The sequence below is a fragment of the Lagenorhynchus albirostris genome, chromosome 18 (genome assembly GCF_949774975.1).
Source record: "Lagenorhynchus albirostris chromosome 18, mLagAlb1.1, whole genome shotgun sequence".
In the NCBI taxonomy this organism is placed as follows: Eukaryota; Metazoa; Chordata; class Mammalia; order Artiodactyla; family Delphinidae; genus Lagenorhynchus; species Lagenorhynchus albirostris.
This window is the reverse complement of record NC_083112.1, coordinates 6648763-6671741: the sequence shown is the minus strand read 5'-3', so window position 1 is coordinate 6671741 and position 22979 is coordinate 6648763. Positions and strand designations below refer to the sequence as shown.

Genomic DNA, 22979 nt, shown 5'->3' with positions numbered 1-22979 from the left:
GTGGCCCCACTGCCTTCCTCTTTCCGTGGATCAGAATATGCTGGCCAATCGCACCAGAGAAACAGCAAGCAGAGAAGATTTTTTCTTTTTTTTTTTTGCGGTACGCGGGCCTCTAACTGTTGTGGCCTCTCGCGTTGCGGAGCATAGGCTCCGGACGCGCAGGCTCAGCGGCCATGGCTCACGGGCCCAGCCGCTCCGCGGCATGTGGGATCTTCCCGGACCAGGGCATGAACCCGCGTCCCCTGCATCGGCAGGCGGACTCTCAACCACTGCGCCACCAGGGAAGCCCAGAGAAGATTTTTGAAGAGCAAAAAATACAGTAATTTTATTCTTGCTCAAAGGGAATAAGAAGCAGAACACAACAAGAGATACCATAGGTGTCTCCTTCAGCAAGAGCTTTGGTGGTTCTTAAGTCCCTTGTATATTATGTTTCTCTCCCGCAACACAAATTCATCCCAGTTTAGCTGGTTTTAACTCAGCCTGCACCCTGAAGATTTCTTTATGCATCACACCCACAAAGACTAGAGATTTTGCCCGGGTTTTAGGGACACTTTACACAAACAGCACGCTTCCTGTGCATTTTCTCAGGCCAGTCTTCCTTCAAGTAAAATCGTATTATCCCACGTGCATTTGTCACAGATACATTTTTCTCTTCTCTAATACTATTCACTCCCTTCTATGGTGAAAGCTAATTCCCAAGTCCTGCTGCAGAAATACAAGATGATAGAGATAAGACAGCCAATTGCTCTGAAGGGTCCTTCATTATGAATCACCTTAGCTAAGGCACAGGCGGCCTATGGCCATGGTTTAAAGGACATGTTTCTAACTGAAGAAAACGGTTTTGGTTTTCACAGAAATACAATTGCTGGTAAAGCTGAGGAGCACGCGTCTAAACATGAGAACACGGCCGTTCCCTCTGGTATTTATTCAGGATGCGCTCTGGTCCCTGCTCTTCCGGCTGGACCCCTCCTTTTGTCTCCCTTCACACAGACGGCCAAGCTCAAAAGCTCTGTTTCTTCTCCCTCCCGGTCCCCTGCGTCTCTCCCCCACTGCAGGGAGGTGTACACCATGCATGTGGCGCGTCCCCTCCCCGCACCCCCCGGGACGTCACAGCATGGCTGACCCACGTCCTCTCTCGCCTCTGAGTCACTCCTGTCTCCTTGCGCTTCCCCAGTCTTGAAAACACCACCTCTTCCTTCCTTCCTTCTTTCCTTCTGCTGGAAAGCAACTGGCTTTCTTTCCCCTTCCCTTTATTGACATGTTTTATTTATTTGTTCATTTTTTAAAAATTTCAAGAGCAGAAAACAAACTTGTAAAAACATCAAACAGAACGGAAGCGTATTGAACGTAAAAGCCCCCCGTCCGCCCTCTCCCTGCCTCCCCTTCACTCAGCTGTTAACAGTTGGGTGTGCACCTGTATCAGACGTCTATGACATATAAACAAACACATAGCTATTTCTGTGGAGTTCCTGAACCCTAACTGGAGCATAGTACACAGCTCTGTAGTTTGCTTTTTTCTTTTTCTTTTCTGTTATTTTAAAAAATCACTTGAAAAATGTAAACAATACAGAAGCATATGTGATGAAACATTCAAGTTCCTCTTGTGGTATATTTACCCACAAAGCCAAGCTGTCCTGTCATCACTCTGGGTCACCAAAAACAGTTAAAGAAAGAAGTTCACCATCCAAAATAATTGTGAAGTAATTTGAATCTTTACTGTAGACTTTTTCCCTCTGTAACCCCCTTCCCTCTTTTGACACACACACACACACACACACACACACACACACACACACCGCCGACACACACATACACACACACCCCCACACACATACACACACCCCACACACATATACACACACACCCCCACACACATACACACACCCCACACACACATACACACACCCCACACACACATACACACACACACACACACCCCACACACAGAGGAGTGAAGGGCATTCAGGTTCCTGGTCCTGCTACAAACAGCAGGGCAGTGAACAGCCTCACGCAAACACCCCTTTGGGAGCGTGTGAATATTCTGCAGTACAGATTCCTAGGGGTGAAAATATTGTATTTGAGCGACACACATTTAAAATTTTGTTAGAACCTGTCAAATTGCCTCTCTCACAGCTCTACCACTTTGTACTCTTACTAACAGTGAAGGTGAGTATGACTGTATCTTCACATCCACATTAACATGGTATACGATCAACCTCCTAAAAGCTTTTTCTCTTTGGCCAATTTAATTGGTTAAAAACAGAACCCCATTATTTTTTTCTTTTTCTGTTACATATTTGATAAGAACTGTCAATCAGCCTGTTGTTTGCCTTTACTTTTATTTGTGGGGACTTTCACTATGAGGACGTATTTAACTCATCGACAGTCAAATTTGTCAAGATTTGCCTTTGTTTTCTCATTTTCCTTTGTCCTAAAAAAAACCCTTCCTCACGTTAAGATTATTAACACATTTATCTATCTATCTATATCTTTAAATCCGTCTATCTATATCTTTAAACCATTTGGAATTTATTCCTGTGTAAGGAATGACATAAAGATCTATTATTCTCCTAAATGAACTGCCAATCATTCCAACCTATTTATGGAATAATTCATCCTTTCCCTACTAATTTAAAATGCAGCCTATGTCATACGCAAAGTGTATGTGTGTGTGTTGTGTCTATTTATGGACTTCTTTTCCCATCATGCTATATATTTCTGAATAATGCCACCCTATTATCATTACTGTCATTTTGATGACATAGAAAATTCCACTTTATTGTTCTTCTTGGCCGATTTTAGGAAACAATCTGTCAAAGTCCACTTTTAAATTCCCAGAAATTTTTAGTGAATTCTGAGTAAATAGATTATTTGGAAAAAAGTTCACAAGGGACATTTGAAATCTCCTGTACGTTCCTGGGAATCTAAAAGGCCACATGCATGTGCAGGGCTGTGTTCATGCCAGGTGTTGTGCACATGCCCAGGAAAACCTGAGAAGGCTGTAAGTTTTCACCTCTGGCTGACCTTCAGGCTATGTACAAATAAGAAGTGAGAGCTAAGGCAGAGTTGTCAACTTCTTACGGGAGCTTTGAGGGCATGAGGAGCACACACACAGAGTGAAAGGATAGAAACATATTGGTTCAAGGCACCTTAGCTTTAAAGGCATAAAGCATGACATGGCCTTTCCAGAAATCCAACCCAATGACTTTCACTTAAATCTCAACGATCTGAACTAGGGGCTATGGCCATATAATTTTAAAGACATCTGGGAGAGTCAGTGTCTTAGCTGGACACATTCACACTCTACAGGAAACCAGTGTTCTGTGTGTAAGAAAGGCAGGCTGAACATCACGAAGGCCGCTAGCAGTGTCTGCCACAACCTGTCGGGTTTTTACTTCTTGGAATTATCGTGTAGATCAATAAATAGAGTTTTGAAAAGTCTATGTAGTTTAAGTTAGTGCGGTACAAAGTTTATGAGTCAATGAAAACGAACTTGCTAATAGTATTTTTATTTTCTCAATCACTGCTGTCAAAAGAAGTTTGATAAGTCTCTCACCATGATTCTGTATTTCACCTGGCAACACAAGGACCCGAGAATGCTTTATTGATAATCATAGCTCACACTTATGAAGCACTTGCCATGTATCAAGCACTGTTCTAAGTGGTTCACATATATTAACTAATTTAAGCATCCCAGTAACCCTATGAGTGATACTATTACTATCCTCATATTAAGAGAAGTAAATAGACATACAGAGGTGTTAATTAACTTGCCTAAAGCAAGGTAATAGGTACCACCAGATAATTAGTACCAAAGTCAGAATTCACACCAAAGAAATCTGGATTTAGCATCTCTTAATCACGAAGCACCATTCAAATCTGACCACACATCCAGTTGTTCACTATTTTAGTTCTACTCTATCATCCCTACCCCTAAGTTAGACGCTACTTTATTTACTTTATACCATCTGTATCTATATTTAGCAATATCTTTGCTCACCATTTCTTCTTGTCCCTCAGACATTCCACCTGAGGTATTTTTTCCACATATTTTCAGTATTTCCTTTAATGAGTGTCTTTTAGAGAAAAACATTCTTAGTTATTAAGTCAGAAAATGTTTTTATTTAACCTTTGTTCTTAAAGATGGTGTCAGTGGGTAGAGAACTGTGGGTAACTCTTCAGTGTCTCTGAGCACATTGAAAATAATTCACTGGCTCTGATATCATGGTCACTGAAAAATAAAATTTTACTCTCATTGCCATTTCTTCATAGGTTTTTCTTGGATGCTTTTAAGGTCTTTTGTCTTTCATGTCCTATAGTTTCTCTATGTTGTTTCTAGTTGTGGACTTTTTCCCCTACTTGAAGTTCATTTGGATTCTGATATTTTAGAATTTAAATCTTAGCAATATTTCTGAAAATATCCTAGTTACACGTCTTTGAAAATTGTCTCTTTGTATATGTTAGGACTTATTACTCTTACTTCCTTATTTTCGGTACAGTTTTATATTTTGCATCTCTGTCTTTTTAGATGGTGTTCCAAATAATTCCTTCTGTTCACAATTTTCTAAAAAAATTCAGCTGTGTCTAATCTGCTCTTACAGATTTGTGACAATTCTTTGTCAGTCATATGTATTACAAATACCATCTTCCACTATTTGGCTTCCATTTTCATTTTCCTAGTGGTGTCTTTGATAGACAGAAGTCCTAATTTTAGTCTAGTAACATTCATCAATCAAGAGACACTGCCAAGCTTTGCAGAGATGATGCTTTCCCTCTCAGTAACCTTGAAGATCAAAGAGAATATGCCTGAGAGCTAGCAGCCTAGCAGCCGCTAGAGGGGGCAGAATGAGTGCAGAGCTCCCAAAAGGGCCATTCCCAAAGAACTGTCAATATTTGATCTGTCTGACAGCCTGCTGAAAAGTTCCATTTTCAGGGCATCTCTTTCTTTGATGTGACTTAGAACTCCCTCTGTGAGAACAGCCCTACTGACAGGGTATTTGTCAAAACAATCAGCATTAATTGTTTAACACTGCAGTTGCTTAAGGAAGTGTTACAAGTTGAGGCTAACAAAAGGCTATGAAAAAAAAACTTAAAAGGAAACACTGGACACGTGATATCCATAGGGTGCTTTCAAAAGTTTCTATATATTCCTGGGAATCTAGAAGACCACAAGCACACACACGGGGCTGTGTGCATACCTAGAGCTGTGTCTATGCCTAAGAAACAACTGAGAAGACCCTAAGCTCTCAATTCTGGCTGACGCTGAGGGTCTGCACAAGCAAGAAGTGTAGGCTAATGCAGAGCTGTAAGCTACCTGTGGGAACTTGGCAAGCATGCCCCAACACACACACAGAAGCCCCAGAGAAAGGATGAGAGACTCATTGGTTCAAGACACATAAGGAAATCTTAGTGCAATCATTCGCTGAACACTAAGCTAAGTAGCAGAGACTTCAGTGGCTATATATGACAAAGAATGCAGACTTTATAAAATTTGTCTAGGAAAGTCACTGAACAAATAAACAGAAAACAGCAAGAACAACAGCAAAAAACCTTGGGAAGGAGAGAATCTTATTTCTAGGGTGGGCACATTATTTATCTAGAATGTACAGCTTTCAGCAAAAAATCACAAGACATGAAAAAAAAAAACCCAGGAAGAATATCTTTTCACAAGAGAAAAAGCACACAAAAGGAACTGTGCACGAGAAAGGGCACATGTTAGATTTACTAGACGAAGACTTAAAGTCATCAATTATGTAGGAAACCATGTTGAAAGAACTAAAGTATGAGAATGACATCTCACAAAATAGAATATGTCAATAAAGAGATATAAATTATTTTTAAATGAAAATTCTGGAGTCGAAAAGTATAAAAACTGTAACGAAAACTTCACTAGAGGGGCTCAACAGAAGATTTGAACAGGCAGACAAAACCACCAATAGACTAATTGAGATTATCCAGTCTGAAGAACAAAAAGAAAAAGAATAAAGAATAATAAACAGAGCCTCAGAAACCCGTGGGACACCATCCAGCCTACACATAAGGGGAGTCCAAGAAAGAAAGAAAAGAAAGGAGAAAAAAGAATCTTGAAGAAACAATGGCCAAAAACTTCCTAAGTGATGAAAAACGATCTGCTCACCAAGGAAGCTCAATGAACTCCAAGTAGATCATTTAAAAGAGATCTATACCAAATACATCATAATCAAATTGCTAAAAAGCCAAAGAAAAGGAGAGACTGATGAAAGCAGCAAGAGGAAAGCAAACCCGTCCTGCACAAGGGATCTCAATGAGGCTAACAACTAGCTTCTCATTCAAAACCATGGTTGCCAGCAGGCAGTGGGATGACAGAGTCAAAGTACTAAAAGAAAAACACTGTCAACTAAGATCCTACATCTAGGAAATCTAGTCGTTCAAAAATGAAGGAGACGAAAAAATGAGAGGCTTCATCACTATCAGACCTGACCTACAAGAAATACTAAACAGAGTCCTCCAGGCTGAAATGATGGGACAGTAACTAAAATCCAAGTGAACAATGAAGAACACCAGAGAAGGTCAATACATGGGTTTTACAAAGATAGTACAAATGTGTCTTCATTTGTAGTTTTTTTCTTCTTTTGGATTTAAGGACAACTGTACAAAGCAACAATTATAAAACTATCTTGTTGGGCTTACGGTGTGTAAAGATGTAATTTGTATGACAATAAAAGTATAAAGAAAAGGGAGGGAATGGAATATAAAGAAGCAAAAGTTTAGCAGACTATTTAAATTGCTATTAATCCAAACTAGATTGTTCTAAGTTACAATTTCATTTTAATTGCCAGGGCACCCAATAAAAAAATCTCAAAAATATATAGTAAAGAAACAATAGATAATTTAAATGGTATGCTAGGAAATTTTATCTAACACAAAAGAAGGCAGTAATGAAGAAATAAAGGGGAAAAGACATGACATAAAGAAAATTTTAAATGACATACAAAAGCCCTAACTTACTAGTAATTATGTTAAATGTAAATGGATTAAACATTCCAATTAAGAAGTAGAAATTGGGAGAATGAATTTTAAAAAGTCCAATTATATGCTGTCTACAAGAGAAGAGCAAGCAATGACACAGAATGGCTATTATCAAAGAAAAGAAACTTGTGCACTGTTGGTGGGAATGTAAATTGGTATAGCCACTAAGGAAAATGGCATGGAGATTCATCAAGAAATCAAAAATAGAGCTACCATAGGATCCAGTAATTTCACTTCTGGGTATTTATCCAAAGGAAATGAAATCACTATTTCAAGGGCATATGTGCCTCAGAGACAGGGCAGATGTGCCTGGAGTGGTCGCTGGAGCTGGATGGTGGTAACACACGAAAAACACGTGGTCCAGATGCCTCTAGGATGGGCTGGGGGACATCTGAACGAGCAGGGGAGTGGAAATAGAGTGGACACCAGTTTCTTTCTTGTCTCCTCACATTCCTTCCCTGTGGGGACTACCTCTTCCTCTACTTCTGTGATACTAGTGGAACTGCTAATCGACCTCCTCTCTGCACTGTCCCCCTGCCCCACAGAGGTGGGTATGTGACCCAGGCTAGCCCACAAGAGAACACCACTCTGCAGGAATCAGGGAGAGGTATGTAAGCTTGGGCATGCGACCCAAGCAGAGCCTACTGTGGTCCTCTTGTAGGATTGAAAGGGATGCTGCAAGGGGTGTCCTTCTTCGCCGCACTTCAAAAACCACTGCTTTTACCAATGGAGAGATTTGGCAAAGAATACAGCCATCAGGAAAACTGCGAGATAGAGAGACTGAGATATATTTTGAAAACCTAGCTCCAGACATACGTACACCTGGCAAATCCTAAACTTCACAGTTATGTAACAATAAATTTAAAAGATTTCCTAGAGTTGTTTGAATCAGGTATGGATTACCTGCAATTGAGTGATTCTTAACACAGAGAAGTCGTTGTTTCTGTTTTTGACCATTTAAAACTATGGTTGGCTGTGACTTGTGGAAACACGAATCTCCAAGGAAGAAGTCAGGGACAGATTATCCTTGGTCTCCTACTATTTTAGGGAAATGGTTAATAAGAACACAAAGATTTATCTTTGGGAGTATTCAATAAGGTGATGGTTTGATGAGATGATGATAATTAACTAAAATGATGTGCCCAAGAGTACTTCCTTGGAAGTATTCATATCTCTCCTCTCCTGAATAGAGCCTTATATTATGGGATTGGGGACCTGGATCTCCAAAAGACTGCAATGATCTCATAGCATCTGTCTCTGAGAAATGAGGAGGATAGGAGACAATGAAACGGGGAGCTGTCTTTGAGGGTAATAAGATTTCCAATCTGTAGCCAGTTGGGGAGGAGCTGAGAAAAGATAGTGGGGCTTTATCCTTCCCATCACTGCTTCATGTAGAATCTCTGCCGCTCATCTGGAATCCCCCCGGTTATTCATCATTTAACTAATGTGTCAATGCCTCTTCTGTGCAGGCACTCTGCTGAGCACACAGCAGTGCGCAGGTAGAAAAGGGCTTTGCCTTTATGGAGTTTCAGCCTAGTTGGGGGGAGACAGACAACTAAACAATTAATTAGGGCTTCCCTGGTGGCGCAGTGGTTGAGAGTCCGCCTGCCGACGCAGGGGACGCGGGTTCGTGCCCCGGTCCGGGAAGATCCCACGTGCCGCGGAGCGGCTGGGCCCGTGAGCCATGGCCACTGAGCCTGCGCGTCCGGAGCCTGTGCTCTGCAACCGGAGAGGCCACAACAGCGAGAGGACCGCGTACCGCAAAAAAAAAAAAAAAAAGAAAAAGAAAAGAAATACACCACTTCTGATGATGTATCCTTAGGCTCTGGACTGACGCACGCATACCATGTTTCTCTAGAGGATGGTTTTGGACCTGGTGTCCCAGAGTGCTTACAGTGGGGATGGCCACCTGTTATTAAAATGAAAGCCATCCAGAAGCGTTGCCACTGGCATCTGATCTGTGTCCAGAGGAGTCCCCCAGTACGGGATGAGGGAGAGGGAAACCAACATGTGGGATCATCCCGGACCGGGGCACGAACCCGCATCCCCTGCATCGGCAGGCGGACTCTCAACCACTGCGCCATCAGGGAAGCCCTCCCTTATTATTAACATCTTGAATTGTTGTGGTGCATTTGCTATGACTGATGAGCCAATGTGGACACATTATTATTAGCTAAATTCTGTAGTTAATATAAAGGTTTACTGTCTGTGTTGGACATTCTGTGGCTTTTGACAACCGTATAATGACGTGTAGCCCCCTTACAGTATCGTTAAGAGTAGTTTCACTGCCCTAAACATCCCCGTGCGCTACTTATTCATCCCTCCCACTTCTTCCCCCGACAAGCCTCTGGCAACCACTGATCTTTTTAATGTCTTCATAATTTAGCTTTTTCCAGAAGTTGGCATCATAAAGTATGTTGTTAAAAGAGGACAAACACAATTCCCCTAGGCCAGCAGCTAGCAGGAGGTAGAGTTGAGTCCAAAACCACATCTGTCTGACTCTGATTCTCTACGTTTTCTGGACCCCATCCTGCCTAACAGTGCTGGGACTTGGTCTGTCCACCTTCACCCTGGATGGTGCTCCTAGGGCTTAAATTCTAGCATTTCCTTTCCTTAACAGTCTTTGGAATCTTGGATCCGCCGTTCTTTGAGTATCATCAGGGTGGCCTGTTACTCATGATCCCTCTGGACCTGCGTGTGATCCTAACCTGCCTGATTTCGCTTTATTTATAAATTCAGCCAGTTTTTTCGACATTTTCCCCTAACTTTTTGCTGAGGCTTTGAGCATCATTATTCTTCCCCTGGTTCGCACTGAATCTTTTCTGCCAGCAAGTTGCTTGCTTACGGGCCTTGTCATGGACGGTCTCCTACAGTTTTACTGAAGACGACGTCTGCTGGGTGAGGCTGCTAAACGGGGCACAGTGCTGACAATTGTCTTGGTTGAGTTCCACCCATACATCCATCAGGGCCTGGAACACTTGCTCTCAGAATTTACAGATACTAACTCTATGATCCGTCTGCTTGTTGCCCGAGCAGAGCATCTCTACAATCTATTAAATTCTATTTTCCTGCCAAGAGTAAAAAAAAAAAAAATCCCACAATCATATTTCAAGTACTAAGGGATATTCTGCTAAGAATAAAAGGTTTATAAGCTCCAAACAGAAATGAAATAGCTTGTGGAAAACCATAAAGGAATGAAAGAGTAGAATTCAGATTCAAATCCAGATCGAGTGCAAAGGCAAAGCGGGTGGTCCTTGAATCACACCAGGCTTCCCTCTGTGAAATCCTATGATGGCAGCGTCAGCGGGTTAAGGAGGCTGTGTGGGATCCAGGAAGAGCCCCAGCACAGGAGACCTCCTTAATGCAACTTGAGAGCATCCTTTCACCAACGAACAGTTGAAACTGAAATTTTCTGTTTCAAAACAACGTGTATGTAGTCACTGATTATGATACCAAACACTCCAAAGTGTCTTGCAAATACTAGCCCATTGCTATGTGTTCACGAAAACGCTTCTGAAGCTAGTAGCACCCTGCAGTTATATGCTTTATAAATTGCTAGTGTAATTCCAAGAGTATCGCACCCTGTGGCTGATAATGAGGCCCCATCACTGACCAAGGACATTGCGGGGGGAGGGGGGTTGGGTAGGAAGCGTGGAAAGGACTCAAAGGCCGTGGACACCGCGCTATCGTTTTTCCTGTTTTCCTGCAAAGTTAGAGAGGAGGCTGGCGGGGTTAATCTATGACCTACTTACCTCTCTCATGTCACAGGTTACTGGATCTCTATAGACTGTGGCTTCTGCTTGGTTTTGGGCGCCAAGAGGGAGCCTGTGAGGTGAGCGCGGTGGGACCCGGGTCTAGTTTCTGCCATCTCGGGGAGAGTAGCTCCGGAAGTAGCCGCGGAGACAGGCCCGCCGGCCAGGTGCTCGTCCTACCGCCAGGGGCACAGGCAGATTCAGGCTTCCGGCCCTTCCGGACAAGGGGCGAGGATACATTATTTGTTGAAAGTAAGGGAACAGCAATAAAATATTCCAATGACAAAGAAATGAAGATTTATCATAATTAAAAAAAAAACCAACCTTGAAGTGCCTCCCCAATCTTCTCATTTTGGGGGAGGCAAACTGGCCGCGAGCGCGGGGTCCGCTCGCCGGGGCCGCGGTCGGGTGGACAGTTTGGCGGCCGCGCCAGTCGGGCCCGCGCGGGGGGCTGCGGGGAGCCGAGGACGCAGGCGGGCTCCCACTGCCCGAGGGATGGCCGCACGCAGGCGGGGCGACCACCAGCGCGTCGGCAGGCGCCGCCCACCCGCGGGGGAATCCCAGGTTAGGGCGCGGGGCGCGAAGACGCCGCGCCCCGCCCCGCCCCCGCCGCCGCCCGCTCCTGGAGCCGCCGCCGCGCCGCGCTGCCATTGGTGCCAGGCGGTGACGCTGGCGAGCGGGCCGGACGGCGGGGCGCTGGGGGCGGGCGCAGGGAGCGGGGCGCGGCTGATGAAACCGGCTCCCGATCCCTCCCGCCCTCAACGCTCCATTCACTCAGCGCCGGCAGGTGTGAGCGGCAGGTCAGCTGCCGGCGGGGCGCGCGGCCACCCGGCGTCCGTTACCCGAGTCTCCCGCTCCGGCTCCCCGCGCGCCGCGCCTCCGCCCGAGCGTCCGTCAGTCTCGCCGAGCCTTGGTCGACCGTCCGTCAGTCCAGCCGCGGTCTTGCCTGCATCCCGCCACCCGCCGGCCCGGTGAGTCTCCGTCCTCCGCCGGCGCCGGGGCAGCTGCCCGGGTTCGGGTCACCTTGGGGAGCTGACCCCGGCGGCGCGAGGAGGGGCGCGGAGCCCGCGCGGGGAGCCCTGGCATCCTCCGGGTGGGCGCGGGCAGGGCGGACGGGGGTGTACGCGGCCGGTGCCCATGAGGCTGTCTCCGCCACGGAGTCCATTTTGGTTCGCTGAAGGCGCGGCGTGGTGCATGATGCAACACCCCGTGAGGAAGCGTGGGCGACCTGGCGCCTCCGGGGTGCTGGCCCAGCGCTCCCTGCGGGGCACCGGGCGCCGGGACGCACGGGTGGTCGCGGGGGCGTGGGGACGGGGAGCGGGCACTGGGCCCGGCAGGCGTCCCGAGACCTTCCCTTACATGGCGCGGAGCGGAGCACGCCGCCCCGCCGCGAGGTCCACGACGTGTTATCGGCCGCGGGTGGGGAGCCCGCCGGGCGGCGGAGGGTGGTCCCGCGGCAGGTGGCCGGCCGAGGACGGCGTCGCGCACCCGCAAGCTGGCCGCGGCGCCCACGTCTCTTCCTCTCTGGAACCCTGCACACTCCCTGGCCCGCCTCCACCTCTCTTCCGGGTCCCCGGAGTTGTTTCGGGGAAGTCCCCCCCGCCGGGGGCTTCCTTGTGACCCAATCTGGCCCGTAGAGGCCGGTGCTCAACGCTTCCAGATGGTTTCGAGCAGGAGGCAGTTCTTCCGGCTTCACCGAGGCAACCTATTCTCAGTGTGTTCCTTCCTACGTAGTAGGAAACTTCCCGGGCCAGGCGGGTCCCGCAGTCATTCTAAGACCAGTGTGTACACGGCAGCAGGGCGCTGTAGTACTACTACCTTCCCCTTTTCAGTGGCTGTGAGAACCCGAGACGAGTGGTGCTTGACTTGTATGATTAGGACAGCCGGACAAGTGCCTTCCGGAAGAAACGGAACACTGCCCAGTACCCGCCCTCAGGCTCTCACGTGTAGAAGTAACCTGGAGTAGGTTTTACTCCAGATTTGTAAACAGAGGAGGGGGTGAGGGTTTCAATCCCAGGTGTATTTCCCTAAATGAGCTCTTAAAACTGTGACCAGGACTGTGTTTTGGCCTCTGGCTGAATTTCCTAATTGTGTTTCATTTGAATTATAATTTACTCGGGATTCATCTTAACGTTTTTTGCCACTTAGGTTTGGTCCCGATAATAGGAAACCGTGATACCTACAAAAATATCCCCTGATATTTTTAGTTGATCTCAGTGGAAATTATTATTTTTATATGCACACACCCTTCTGTGATTAAAACAAAAAAGTCTTGTTTAAGTCACAGTCAGAATAGAAACTTAGGGGACAAAATCAACAATGGATTAAAATAGTTTTTAAAGGTTTAGCATATTAAGATCATGTTTAATTATTATAGGTAAATTTTAAAGAGTGCCAAAGGGGTTTTGACTAAAGAAACAGGACGAGAATTAATAGAGATCAGAAATGTACTCAGTTGTTTAAATCTGGATTGAACCACATGGGTGCTCTTATGCATATAATTATTTGCTTTAAAGGAAGAAAGGCTTCATTGCTGACCTCGAGGAGCTTGCATTTTAGGACACACGTTAATTGTATTGGGTTGGGGCTTCCATTCTTTGATGGGCTTAAACACATGTTTACTGAGTGTTCTAGTCTGTCGTTTCTTGTCTACTCAGGCCAGTAAAAATATGTAATTACGTTGGAGGGCCCAGCATTGTGTCTTATTAAATTAATCCCTTACATTATTAATTATGTATTTGAAGGTATTGGTTTATTAATCCCAGAGAGGAATTTGAAACAGGAATGGGTGTGTCCTTGTTATGGGGAGAAACATTTTCCTCTGACCCTGGAGGTGTCTGGGCCACAGGCATCTTCTGAGATGGCCATCCTTCCACCTGGGGCCGGGTCCTCACTCCAGGTGGGACCTGCGGACGGGCGGGCCCTGGTGCTCTTCTCCAGCCTGGGGCCCTCACCCCTGTCTGCTCCTGTTGCTGGCAGGCTGTTTCTCTCAGAGAAGCGGGGAGTGCTGGGTGGCTGTCAGGGAGTGGAAGGGCCACTTCAGCTCCTGGGTGGAGAAGAGATGGGGGACGGGCAGGCGCAGAAGGGGGGAGGCCAGAGCAGAGACTGGTAACTTAGGTCTGGAAAAAAACCCAAGCCCAGCTTATTTCTGCACGAGAGAGTGTGTCCATATGTCGTTTCTGTGAGAGAGAGAGAGATGGTGGCAGCTTGGACACGGTAGGAATGTGAGCTGGTTGAGTTCTGCTCAGTCTGCAGGCTGGTGTCCTTGCTCTGTCTGTGGATTTTAAAGGAAGATTCCATGTGAGGTGTGAAAGGCCGGATGAGGTTCCACGTAGAGCGGAGCCACTGTGCTAGTGAGGTGGGGAAGGCTGAGGAGAGCGTGTCGGGAAGGACACGGTAAAAGTCACAACCGGCTTTTTCCAGACGCTTCCATCCTCACGGGCCGGGGCTGAGCCGGAGCTGCCTTGTTGCGCCCACGTGCCGCCGCAGCGTGGGGCCTCCTTCCCCTCCGCCCGGCAAGCCTGCGGCCTCCCTGATCTCCCCTGCGCTCTCCAGTGGGCATCTTGGCCGTGGGTTTGTCCCGTGGCCCGCTTGGGGTCTGCAGCCCTGGGGCGCGCCTACTTTTTCATTCCTGGCCTTCAGGAGGCCTGCCTGCCGGGGGTTTCTTGGGCCGGAGGCCCCTGGCATTGGACCCCAGGCCAAGGTTGTATCTGCCCAAGGTTTTACGTCTGTTCCAGTCAAGAGAAGAGTAGCAGCTTTGGTGGCAGGTTGTGGGCCCTGTGGGAACTTCAGTGGCTTCTCTTTCTCTGTAATCATGTCCCCACCCCCAACTGCAAAGCCGCTTTGACAGCAGCTACCCCTGCACTTGTTCAGAGCAAGCCCCAGTTTATCATGGGGGGGGGTTAGTGCATTTGCCACCTATGAATCTGCCAGAAGGATGGGCAGCACGTTGGTAGGAGGATTTGGTCCGCTGTCTTCATTGGGCTCCGAAGACGTTCCTTCAGACCTTTGTCCTCGGCCGAGCAGCGGCTGAAGCGTTTGCTCCACCCATCGGTCAGGATTCGCTCACCCGGGACACAGGCTGCAGGAGAGACATCTGCACGTTGGGATAGGCTCTGGCACGAGGCTCCCCCGTCATGCCGCACCCGCGTCTTCCATTTGGCTTTTCCTCTGGTTGTTGTCATTAGCACTGGGGACCGCCCGGTGGTGGATTTGGTGGACAGACCACGTCAGCTGAGGGTGGAGCTGTGTGGAGTTAGAGGCCAGCTTCAGCGCAGCCTGAGGTCATCGCCCTGAAACGCAGACGCTGCTTCTAGGAGCCGGGGCGGGTGGTCCAGTGCCGGGAAGGGCGCCATCCGAGGCGTCTCCGGTGCAGGTTTGCGGCCGTCTCTGTGCAGCCTCCAGTATGTCCTTTGGGCTGTCGGAACCCTGCAGACGTGCTCCTGCCCTGCCTGTAGCTTGGGGAAGCCCGCCCTCTCAGCCTCATAATGATGAAGCCAGTAAACATGCAGTGCAGAATATTCTTTGAAAGAATAAAGGTCAGTCCATTTAGATCCTTTCAGAAAATAAGCTCTTTCCATTGCCAGCCTTCTCTTCTGATAAAGGCAACCAGAAATCAAGCTCCGTTCAGCCTTCAGGGGCTACCAAGAGGCGGATTTATGCTGAGGAGGGAGAAAGAATGTCCTTCGTCCGGTAGGACAGCGTGTGTTTCCACACCGTCTCCCTTCTTCCTGAGTCACCTTTCCCCTCTGGAGGCAGTTGTTTCTGAAACATTCTGTTTTCCTGCCGTAGTGCTTTCTTCAGAAGACCCATGCAGGTAAGGTTCTTGCCTGTGAGAACAGCCAAGTACTTCGCCACGTGCGTAGGAGTGGGTCCTGATCCTCCGCACGTGCTGGGCGCACAGGGAGCCCCGCATCGCGGAGACCCGCTCGCCGTGCCGACTCCGGGCGGCCCCCTGCTCTCCCTGACGGGCCACGCACTGCGGGAACGAAGGAGGTGCCGTGGGCCTCCCCCCGCCCCGGAGTGGGCTCCGCTTACAGGATCAGTGCCTTTTCTAAGATATTTCTCGGAGCCACGTTTGAATCCTTTTCCATATTGCCTGCATAATAATTGGCTTCTAGTGCCTACCTTACAGGATTGAGAGGATTTAAATGAGGCAATCTTCCAGGTTCCGCACTTAACACAGCTTCTGGCGCATACCAGGTGCTTCGTATAAACGTTAGCTGTTTTACTGGAAACAAAGCACAGTTCTTTGATCTTGGCGTGGAGGAGAAGAAAATCTGTAACAACTTTATTTGCCCTCCCATTTTGCCAGGGTGTCAAAAGGTCGTCCCTTCTTGGAGTTGTGTCTGCCTTGCAGTGGGTGGCGTGGCACCACGGTGTTGGGGAGGCCAGTCCCCGCAGGCCTCAGAGCCACAGCCCTGGGTTTGTCCCCTCCTCACGCCTCTGGGAAGCAGAGCTCACGGTCTCATCCTCAGGGGTGGCCTGCCTGTGTCTGTGTGCACGTGCGTGTGAGTGTGTGCGTCTGTGTGTTTTGGGGGTGTCTGCCCTCGTCCATCCTGACCCCAGACATTTGGTCCAAATTACCCTGAGCGCTTTGGGTTTAAAAACTGGGGCCAAGTCTGTTTCCCACCTTTTTTCATCCCTTCCTTTGAGGGCTGAGGTAGATGCCCCAGTGCATTGGTGTGGGATGGGGGCCCCATCATGGGGCAGCGGCGAGGGGAAGGGAGCAAATGTCTTACCGGCGTCTCATCACACTGTTGTCACCGTCGTCTTCCTGCCGATGAAGATGCTGGGGGTGACCTTTTAAGGTCGGCTTGGAAATGCTCTCTTCCTCTGTATCTTCTTATCTGCCTACCAAGTACCATTAACCAAAGTCTCTTACACCAAATAGGAAGGAAGGGAGAGGCCCTGGGGCTGAGTAAGATCCAGGCTCCAAGCCCTTGTTAGTGCTCACCGTGGGGCTCGCTCCGCACTTTCTTTGTTGTCATTTAATCCTCACAGCCGCCCCCTGAGGTTGGTCCTGCTGTTTGGCTGATGGGGCGATGGAGGCCCTGAGAAGTGACACAAGTTGCCGATGGGCACAGGGGTGGGTCTTAAGTGGCAGAGCTAGGATTTGCACCTGGGGCCTGGCTCCAGGGCCCTAACACCGAGCGTGCTGTGGGCTGTGGGCTGTGGGCATCAGCCTGTGCCTGGGGCTCCGGCCGCTCGCTCTGGCAACCGTGGTCTGGCATGCGTGTGCGCGGGGCCACGCCGGGCCCTGAGGTTAGCACACGGACCTGGAGATGCCGGGCTGCCACGCGCCTCTTGGTTCCAAGTAAGTCCTGGAGGTGCGGGAGCCGGCTGTGCCACCACTGGGCGGCAGCCTGCTGTTTCTCTCTAGCTGCCCCGGTTCCTCTGAGCGCAGATCTTTCCTCTCTGAGCCCTGGGGTCCTTGACACAGCTGTGCCGAAGTGTGACAGAGGCTGGGCTGCGTTCCTCCTGGGTCAGTAGTCTGACATTGGCATCGCCGGAGCTGGCTGGACGAGGGGCTTCCTGCCCGGGCCATGGGAGCCCAGCCTCACTGATCTCCATCGGTCGTCTCTGCTCCCCCTCCTCCGCCGCTGGGGGGAGGGCCCTTTGCAGGGGGTCGTCTGGTTTGTAGGGTTAAGTGGCTCCCTTCTCGGTTCTCCCTCCTTCTCAAGGCCAGTGGCGGTAGCCGTTCTCCCAGGATCTTCACTTTGCTGACTTCCGTGGTGTCGGGAGGTGGGAAGGGGTCTTCTTTCTTGGAAGGTGCTTCCCTGACGCCCTCAGGAAGCCGGGGCTGGGGGCTGTCCGAGCCAGGGTAGCAGCACGCACTGTCTACGCTGGAGAGACTGTGTGCCGGCAGGGCCCGTGGCCGCGGCCCCATGGGGAGGCCGTGGGTGCTGGCAGGTGGAGTGGGGAAACTCGTGCCCGTCCCTTCCTGCCTCTCTCCTTTCTTCCTTTGCTCTTTCAACTTTTTGTGGATAGCATTTCAAACTTAAAGAGAAGTTGCAGGGGTTACGAGGAGCGCCTCAATTTTCTCAGATTCACTGGTTGTTTACATTTCATTCCTTCTTTCTGTTTATCTGTCAATCAGTTAATCTGTCTACACACACGGATGCATTTTTTCCTGAACCATCTGAGAGTAAGTGGAAGACATCATGTCCTTTTATTTACCCCGGCATGCTTCAGTGTGTTTCCTAAGAATAAGGACATTCATTCTCTTACGTGACCACAGTACGACATCAAAATCAGGAAATTGAACATTTGTGACATCATCAAGTCCACAGTCCATATTCAACTTCCAGTTGTCCAAATAATGTCCTTTACATATGCATGTAGGTAGCTGGTTTTTTGTTTTTCGTTTTCTTGGGTTTTTTTGTTTGTTTTCAGGAGAGGCTCCTTCAACGGAACTGTGGTCTAATTTTCTACCTTATAAGCCTCTTTAAGAAAAAAAAAGTCCCTAAAAGTTAGAATGTGTATTGTGAAGAATTTGGAAACTACAGAAAAGTAAAATAAAGGAAAATAAAAAGCACCCATAGTTCGGCAGAGCGGCTGAGCGCCCGGCCAGGGTAGAGGGCTCGCAGGAAGGTGCTTGGTCGGAAGACCAGCTCAGGGTGACGTGGTCCCGCAGACCCGCAGCCTGAACACACAGGGCGGGGGCCCGGAGCAAGGCCTCGGGCTGCCGGAGCAGCAGGCGCCCTGTCTGGAGCGGATGCCTTTCAAGCCCCTGCCCACCACCTGGCCGTTGGCCCACCTGAGCAGGCAAACATAACCCCCTCGGGGTGGGGAAGGGTGGAGATGATTATTAAATCCCCAGAACTTGTTCAAGCCTTGAAAAGAAACGTGGCAGGCCCTCTCTTGTCTGCTGTGTAGCCCTGGCTTCCCAGACGAAGCAGAGGGTAGGGATGGGCAGGGGCCCTGATGGAGAGGAATGGTCCTGGCCTCCTGGCCTCCTGGCCTGTAGCTTGCGGTTATTTCATAGGGTTGTTGAGCCTCCCAGCCGCCACGAGCGGGCCAGGGGAGCGATAAGAGGAGAGATTCTAAATGGTGAATTGTGTTCTGTGCTAGCCCAGAAGTTCCTGGGGGAAGGTTCCAGACCGTTGGGTGAGGTGTGGCTCTTGCTTCTTTCTGTGTTTCGTTTATCAAAGCCGTCCCCTTTGTCATCACCAGCAGTACCCCCGAGACTCCGCTCTTTCCCCGGCTCTGGAAGGGGCCCTCGCTGGGTGGGGCTGGTTTCTGGAAGGGTTTCGTTCTTAGAACCCAGCTCCCCATGGTTCAGTACCTCAGTTTCCCTGAGCTGTGAAACCTATGCTGTGTGTGAACAGGGCCTCTGAAAGCCATGATCAAAAGCCCCCAGTGTTTTTCCATGTTTGTTTTCTCTTCTCCCGCACTAGACCCTCTCCTTGAAGGAGGCGGCCTGGAGAGGGACTGTGGCGGGCAGCCGCCCAGGCTCTGCACACCCTGCTGGGGCCACGGAACCCCTAGCCTGGACGGGCCAGCACCGGAGGCTGCTCTTCAAAGAAGCCCTTTGAAGTGCAAACATTTCCTTTCCTGAGAAGAAGGGAAATTGAAATGAAAACGTATTGTTCTGTGCAGACAATGTTCTCTTGGATCAAAGAGGGAGTGGGGCTTATAAAAAAGGGAGATTCACAAGTGAGGCCTTAACGTGGCACACGGGGAAGCCGTGACCGTGTACATGTCCACTGCCCGGGGTCCGTGATCGGTAAGGTTGTATCTTCCCTCTTTTACCCCCTTAAGGTCCTAAATCTGGATCTAACATGCTGTGTTTAACTGTGTCTCTCTCTCTCGTTTGTGTTTTTATCCTGTGGTCAGCATTTAGAAATGTCCTTTGGTAAATTATGACACCATACACGATGGAATACCACGTAGCCAATAAAAGTGATGTTTTCAAGGAACATTTGATCTTAAGGGAAAAACTTTACTGTTAAAAGTGAAAAAAATCTGGACACAATTTTCCATAATCAGTGTTCTCTTAATGAGATACATGTATTTGTACAGAAAGAAAACACTGAAAATCAGGCTCTGTTTTGTTCACTGCTAGGTGAGTAGCACCTGAATTAGTGCTCAGCAAATATTCGTTGTATGAATTATTTCTATAATTAGTGAAACAGCAGTATAGTTTAAAGGCGGGGTGTCTTTGAGCTAAGTAGTAACATTTTGGCAAATGGAAAGAACAATAAATTATTTTGAATTTCTATTGTAATTCTGTCCTGGCATCTCGATTTGGGGTTTATTTTGGAGGGTTTTGGCTACAAACATGTACCACATTTTGTACTTTGATACACATCACCCTATGAGTGAGTGACTGTGATGTTTCTACTTTTGGGGTAATCGGGTCTTGTTGAAATTAGGGTATTGGGATAAGTTTTTCCTGGGTTGGCTGCTAGGCTCCTCACAGATGGGGTAAGGAGACAACTTCTCAGGTGCTGGTGGCTGATGTACCATTTCACCGGCTTGACCTGTCCTGTTGTTGAGAATTCTGCCTGATTTGCCCGGGGAGAGTTTCTCATTTTCTAGTGTCAGTACTACCAGGATATCCTAGTAGGCCGTACATCGCCCTGTTTCTGATTCAGAAGGTTCTTCAGTAACACAGCATCTCAGGTTGGCTTTGAGGATGGCCCTGGTCTCAGTGATTGCGTGTCACAGCCGCCCGTGCTTCCCCCTGGTGAGATCGTTTCGTTCCTCCTTCAGAAGGACACAGGCACTTAGGTTTCAGAGCCCGATCTGCACAGGGTTCTGGAAGCCCCTTGGGGAGGCTTCCTTCGGCCTGGGGTAGGGCTGCTGGGGCCCACACCCCGGTTCTCCCGAGGGTGGCGGCTGTCAGCTTCTTTGGCTGCAGTCTACAAGAGGAAATAAACTGAAACGCTGCTCAGGTGCGCACACAGGGACGTATGTATTTATATACAGATTAAAATGAAACTTCCCACCAAACAGTACTCATTCTCGTACTTGCGCTGCGCTTTGATAATTTTTACTCTTTTCTATCGCATCGCAAAAAATCCTGGTGGCGACTTGCAGTTTGCAGACACTGCTGGGCGGGCGTGCTGGCCTCCATGCCCACCCTCCCCTCCTCTGTGGTGTCCTGAGTTCTACACTCACTGGACTAGGGCCTGGGAGGAATTCTCCGTCCACACCGATTTAGACAAAGACAGTCAGAGGGTAGAGGTTTTTTTCTTTTTGTGGTGATTTAAGAGTTTCTGACCGAAGTAGACATTATTATCTATGATGATTCCCTAGAAGGCAAATAGGGACACAAGGCAAGACCTGTGTGAATTCCCAGTGTGGTTTGCTGCTGATGCAAACCCGGGTAGCTCTGTCCTAAGCTGACCTCACACTCTGGTGTTTTGAAGGTAGCCTGGTCAGGCTGTGTGTTTTTTTTCAGGGATGGCCCAAACATTTGTTAATTTCAGCACTTTGACCTTTTTTGTGTGTGTTTACTTTTTTCAGTGTGATTTGAGGAAGAGTCCACCTGAAAGGTGAGCCTTCTCTTTCAGAGTTGAGGATTTGTAGGAAGAAGAGGGAGAAAAGTCACTCTTACAGAAATATTAATTTTTAGACTCTGAGGTCTGATGGATTAAAATTGAACAGGGCATTGAGATTATAATATTAGCAATAGCAATTGTACCATTAAATAGTTCTTCTGGAAAAGGTTGAATGCATTTTGTTCTCTTTTTTGAGAAGCGTTTGAATTTTTTTTTTTTGCTTAGAAAATTAATATTCTTTAATAAGTCTTTGTATATAATTCCTAGAACAATTGTAAATCAAGGGAATTGATTCTGTGGAACAAAAGCACAGTGACAACAGAACTAGAACAAGATAAATCACCTAGTTTATTGAAACTGTACAAATATCTGGCCTTGTTTCTTGTAACTTCTTTTATTTGCTGTGCTTCTCAGTAAGTTTATTGTAGGAGTTCAGAGTGCTTAACTTGTAGTCTTTTAAAAATTCATTTATAAATTACAAACATTACCACTGTTGTTAGTATTTGAGAAGAATCCTCATGAACTTGATTTTATGCTGTTATATATGTTAATATTATGTGAAATAGGGGATTATCTGCAATTGTAATGGTATAACATGTCCCCCATAAGTCTATAACCTCAAATTTTTAGCAGCAAGTTTGGTTTTAAAAGGAAATCTTTTGTTGGAAGACCTTTCTTTCTCCCTAGAGGGCAACCTTGGGAGACATTAGGCAACAATATTCACTAATTCTTTGAGTAATGCACATTGAACTGGGAAGAATGTCTTGCTAGCCTCAGAATTGGATGCAGTCAGAATTTGGAGAATACCAGCTGTAACTTGTGCTAGGACTCAGGCCTAGTTACTGAAAGGCTCTCAGGTCTGTGGTGTGATGAGTCACGGCAAGGGCTCTGCCACCTTGAATTCCTCAGGCTTCCCTGCAGCTCCTGGCTGCCTGTGAACTGTCCTGCCTTGAGCATCCGCTCAGCTCTTGCTGAGTCGCCCTGGAGAGCCCCCCGGTTACTGGGAGATTCGCAGCCTCTTCGGGGGCTGCTGGCTCTGACCCGAGCCCTCACAGGGTGTCTCTTTCCAGCAAGGTGTGTGGCCCTGGCAGCAGGGATAGAGGCAGAAGAGCCCTCCCTCCAGTCTGACGCTGCGTGGGAGCGAGCAGCGCTGTCCCCAGCTCACGAGGGCCGGCTCAGTTCTCCCAGCCCCTCCCCCCGCGCTACACTGCCCCCAGCCAGCAGGACTTCCGGGCCGACTTTATCGTGCGTGTGGCCTGAGGGCCACAGCCCTGCTTGTCTAGACCTCGCCTTAGTACCTGGACCTACAGATGCAAAGTGTGTGCTAATAAATATAAAACTGTAAACCGAGGGGCAAGACTAACCATGGCTGGGAAGGTAGCGCACAAAACAGGAGACGCTTCCATGGCACTGTGCATACTGCCTCTTCGTTACGACAGCTACCCCTCCATCCACATCTAAAACGCGCATAGGTAGGATTGGACAGGTGTGGCAGCAGGGGCAGGATGGAGAAGAGGAATACATTTTGCATAAGTATGTAAGTTCAATTTGCATGATGTCCTAGTGCCTTTCACATCCTAAAGTCAGACCTCAGGTGTCTAACCCATCTCACAGGCTCACAGGTGCCTGGGCACAGATCCCCTCTGGGCATTTCGCCGACCTGCAGATCTGTTGCCGAAGGTCTGGGGCAGAGTTTCTAACCAGCTCCTGG

The 22979-nt window shown here is 48.3% G+C and overlaps 1 protein-coding gene and 1 long non-coding RNA gene across 10 annotated transcripts in view; one reads left to right on the top strand and one right to left on the bottom strand.

Annotated features, from left to right (window-relative positions):
• Window positions 1–11336, bottom strand: part of LOC132508606 (uncharacterized) — a 161344-nt gene extending 150008 nt beyond the window's left edge. For all 6 annotated transcript variants that reach the window (XR_009536697.1, XR_009536698.1, XR_009536699.1 and 3 more), the window contains exons 1-2: window positions 11085–11336; window positions 10761–10974 (exon numbers count right to left, since the gene is read on the bottom strand). This is a non-coding gene — a long non-coding RNA (uncharacterized LOC132508606). The remainder of the gene's footprint in view (window positions 1–10760; window positions 10975–11084) is intronic.
• Window positions 11337–11510: 174 nt separating this feature from the next.
• SLC7A1 (solute carrier family 7 member 1) overlaps window positions 11511–22979 on the top strand; it is a 67280-nt gene continuing 55811 nt past the window's right edge. For all 4 annotated transcript variants that reach the window (XR_009536706.1, XM_060128925.1, XM_060128920.1 and 1 more), the window contains exon 1: window positions 11511–11731. The gene's annotated coding sequence lies outside the window, so the exon portion shown is untranslated. The remainder of the gene's footprint in view (window positions 11732–22979) is intronic.